Source organism: Macrobrachium nipponense, chromosome 20, assembly GCF_015104395.2.
Source record: "Macrobrachium nipponense isolate FS-2020 chromosome 20, ASM1510439v2, whole genome shotgun sequence".
Classification (NCBI taxonomy): domain Eukaryota; kingdom Metazoa; phylum Arthropoda; class Malacostraca; order Decapoda; family Palaemonidae; genus Macrobrachium; species Macrobrachium nipponense.
Window position 1 is genome coordinate 79,063,199 of NC_061089.1, and position 5,000 is coordinate 79,068,198.

Sequence of the window (5,000 nt, forward strand, 5' to 3'; positions counted from 1 at the left end):
CCATACACTGAACGATTGTATGAACGGTTGGCTGAACGACTGTCGTTATCGACAAACACACACAATATTCAGGCAGTATAAACGATCTTTGCACCGATTTCAGTCTGAACAAAGATTTTGTCTTGGGAAGACATGGCTTTATCTCCAGAAGAGACCTGCACGATAGCATTATATCGGTAGACAAACACATTCATTGACCGACTTGTGTATGACAGACATAAGTCGCAAGCTAGTAACCTGGTCGTGACAGATTTCAGCTGAGATCGTTCAGACACGAAACTCCGCCCACTTTTGCATTCAGACAAGCCCATACACAATGTTTTTACGAACGATACAGCAGTCATTCAGACAATCGTTCATACAGTCGTTCAGTGTATGCGGCCCTTAATGGTTCCGTCACACACGCTCCACTCACCCGCTGATATTAGTGGAAGCATTCTACCTTTGTATTTACTTATTTACATTTTCACAGCATTGAGGCATAGAAACAATCAAATAGGACTATTTCAAATTTTATGGTTGCACTAAAGCAATATCAATTTTATCAAAAATCTTTTCGTCATTTTATTTAACATTTGAACTGAGGTTTGATGAGGCCTTTTTATTATCAAATTCATAGGCGATGAGTGAACAAAATTTTTAAAAATGTTTCTTCACTGTTTTTCCAAAATTTGTCTACTTGTGATATTGTCTCACAGTTTTGAAATATATGACATATTTCCCACTTATGAAACACAATATGGGTTTATTGTATGCAATAATCGTGTTTTCATATTGAAATAATAGATAAATGTGGAGCTTGTCAAGTGGCCAGCATAAGTGAAATTTGAACGAAATCGTATGCAATTATGTAGCATCAGTTCTGAGCATAGCAGTACAAGTACAGTAAATGTAAAATTGAGAAGCAAGAAGGATTGCTTTCTAGTTCATATTCAGGGGTTTGGCTCACGGCTGTTTTTATATTCAGAAAGTAGCAGCACAATAGTGCCAGGGGAAATTAACTCGAATTTGTCTCGATGTCAAATAAATCATAAGCATTCACAGAATCTCGTCCACAATAGGAAAGACAGCTTGGTTCAAAATCATTTTATAGTCATCTTGATTGTCATATAGTTCACATCCTTTCCACATTCAAAAACCCTTTCTCAAGTCATACTGAATACAATTGAGTAACATTAAGACACTCCTTCGAAATCCCGTCAGGATTCATGACTTCACATTAAGAACACCTGCGCCACCCTTAACGACATCCTTCATACAATGCCAGGAAGCTGACCGTCCCTCAAGACTATTGTTAGAGTCCCTGTCCAATTCCATATAATCACCTATAATGACCACTAGCTGTGATTGAATGCCTCACTCTGTCCAGCTAGTTGGCCACCTGCATTTGGTTAAAACGTGAGGAAAAAGGAGATAGATTCAGTTCTCACACCACTCCTTCTCCTAGTGTGTCACTTCCTTTAGGATCACAATGCCCACATTAACACCTCTGCTCTGGCGGCCGACCCTTTTTGACCCACCTGGGGGTCATTTAAGATCTGACCTAACCTTTGCCTTTCGCACCTGGTAACTCCACCCATTGATACCGGTCTCTCCCTTGCGACACACTCCTTTGTTGTAGACAATAGAGATGTTTGATACTGTCAAAATACGGTTTTCTTCCAACACTACTTGAGGATTAAGGTATATGTAGATTGAATAATGCCTGCTGATCATTGAAAAGCATCCAAGATGGTAACCGCTGACGGGGAAATAAACGCCCTGGATCACCCTCAGAAGTGAGTTAGGCAGGAAGCCTTGTCACGATACCCTACCCCTAAAGATATTTCTGAACCCAGCTGTCCATAACGAGTTGAGAGAGACTCATTAGGCCCAGCACTACGCCCAGCGGGTTTGGAGCCTTTCTTAAGCAAGAGCCTACAAGTCCTTCCTTTGGACTTATATTTAGATGAGATTTCCACTACCTCTCAACATACCATTCACTACGGCCCTTGTGCGACCAGTCCCTCCATTGGTGGCATGAATATATATGTTCTTTGAACGACCACATCTACTGGCTTATCCTACAACAAGAGTTCAAGTCCTGTCGCCACTAGTAAAGTAAATTCTTCCTATATCTTAGTTTCAGTCATTACATCTTTCACCATCTTGCAGGTTTACTGGCAGTGCTGTTGTTTCTACCTGTGTGTCAAGCAATAGAGTTATTAGAAACAACTGCCAAGTCCATAATAATTCTCAAGTGTTTATGGGTTTATGGACACTGAATAGAGTGGTGCATTTTTTCCACCTGTTTCTGTGTCAGACCCATCAATTGAAATCTTACTTACTCTTAAATGGGACTCTAAAATCTCCTGTAATATCATTGCATTTTAGTGAAATTATGCTTTATTTTAGAGGACTCACAGTGCTTCTCTTGAACTAGTTTTTCACTGCATTACCTCACTTTTCTGTTTGCTACCCCTCTGTTAGTCCATCATAGATACTGATCACTTTAAATTGAGCCAAGTCATTGATTTGTTCAAAGCAACTATAAACTTGGGACCCAACGTCGTGACACACACACACACACACACACACACATATATATATATATATATATATATATATATATATATATATATATACTATATATATATATATATATATATATATATATATATGTCAGGATCGGTCGTTTTGTTTGAATGATCCTAGTTAGTTAGTTTCCCTGTTTCTCCTACTTTTCAGTGTTTTCTTCTACATGACGACTTTACTTTTTTCCCGGTGTGAGTGACAGTCAGTCAGGTTCTGGGTGGCAGACAGACAGTTTCTTGGCAACACTCAGCCAAGAAGGCAGTAGCTGAGTAGCAGTATGGTTAATTGATTTGAGCAGCAGGTATTGGTCATCTGTTGTCTTTGGTAGTTGAAAGCAGTTGCAGCGTGGTTACTGGACTTTAACAGCAGGTACTGGTTACCTTTTGTTGTCTTCAGCAGCTGCAGGATGTAGTCATCAGTGGAGCAGAGTGTTTCTAGTGAGACAGCCAACCGGTTGTCTTTTCGACTTCACTGCAGTCGTGTGTATTTTTGGATGTGTTCCTGTCAGCAGTCATGGGCTGTTTAGGTGACTCGACTGTGATTGTCTGATGATGTACTACATCCTTTGACAGTAGAGGCTGTCTCGATGTCTCTGTGGAGATTGTTACTTTTGCGTGTGGCACTGCCTGAAGTATTGGTATTACCGCTGGGGTATTGTTAATATTATTTATGCTGTCTTATTAAGGTGCTGCGTTATTTAGATTTTATTATTTATGCTGCTTTGGTGACTTGTCACTGTTATTGTTATGCTGCCTACTTTTGAGTTTTACTAATTTAATCAATTGAACATGTTATTGTGCCTAATGGTTGTTTGTTATTTAGTAATGTGGAGCAAGTGTATAGCTCAGAAATTGATTTGCTATTCAATTTTATATTTTGAACTGGATGTTCATTGATTTTTCACTGCTGCTGTTAAGCATTTATTTTCATTTATAAATGTTTGTTGTTCTGTCTGAGTAATGTTAATTATTTAATGATTGATTTATTTGTAACTTTAAATGTTAATGATCATTTAATGTCTTCTCGTCACCTAGAACCTGTACTCATTTGTAAGTATGTACATATATATGTAATAAATTAGATTTAAGGTATTTCTGACTTTTTGTTCCACACCCTCTTTTGTGTGGTTTGTCTCTCTTCCTCCGGTCATTTCAGTCCCATATCTTAATTTTCATTTAAAGAATCTGTGGAACTGTAGATAGTCCATGACAAATGGCAACCTTGCCAGGATTGGGTCTGTTTTGACTTGTGGGATTGATGACTTTTTTTGAGGAGGAGTGTCGCGATGTAGTAAGAAAAATAAACTTTTCTTTTGGAAAAATTTATTTTTGTTGGGTAAGGAGGTGTCAGGATCGGTCGTTTTGTTTGAACGATCCTGGTTAGGTAGTTTCCCTGTTTCTCCTACTTTTCAGTGTTTTCGTCTACATGATGAGTTTACTTTTGTCATGGTGTGAGTGACAGACTCAGTCATGTTCTGGGTGGCAGACAGACAGTTTCTTGGCAACACTCAGCCAAGAGGGCAGTAGCTGAGTAGCAGTATGGTTAATTGATTTGAGCAGCAAGTATTGGTCACCTGTTGTCTTTGGCAGTTGAAAGCAGTTGCAGCGTGGTTACTGGACTTTAACAGCAGGTACTGGTTACCTTTTGTTGTCTTCAGCAGCTGCAGAATGTAGTCATCTGTGGAGCAGAGTGTTTCCAGTGAGACATCCAACCGGTTGTCTTTTCGACTTCACTACAGTTGTGTGTATTTTTGGATGTGTTCCAGTCACCAGTCATGGGCTGTTTTGGTGACTCGACGGTGATTGTCTGATGATGTACTACATCCTTTGACAGTAGAGGCTGTCTCGACATCTCTGTGGAGATTGTTACTTTTGTGTGTGGCGCTGCCTAAGTATTGATATTACCGCTGGGGTATTGTTAATATTATTTGTGCTGCCTGTGTAATGCTGTATGTCTTATTATTGGTGCTGCATTATTTTGATTTTATTATTTATGATGCTTTGGTGACTTATCAGTTATTGTTATTTTGCCTACTTTTGAGTTTTACTAATTTAATCAATTGAACATGTTATTGTGCATAATGGTTGTTTGTTATTTAGTAGTGTGTAGCAAGTGTATAGCTCAGAAATTGATTTGTAATTTAATTTTATGTTCTGAATTGGATGTTCATTGATTCTTCGCTGCAGCTGTTAAGCATTTATTTTCATTTATAAATGTTTGAGGTTCTGTCAGAGTAATGTAAATTATTTAATGATTGATTTATTTGTAATTTTAAATGTTAATGATCATTTAATATCTTCTCGTCACCTAGAACCTGTACTCATTTTTATGTACATATATGTAATAAATTACATTTAAGTTATTTCTGACTTTTTGTTTCACACGCTCCTCTGTAGTTTGTCTCTGTCCCTCCAGCCATTTCAGTC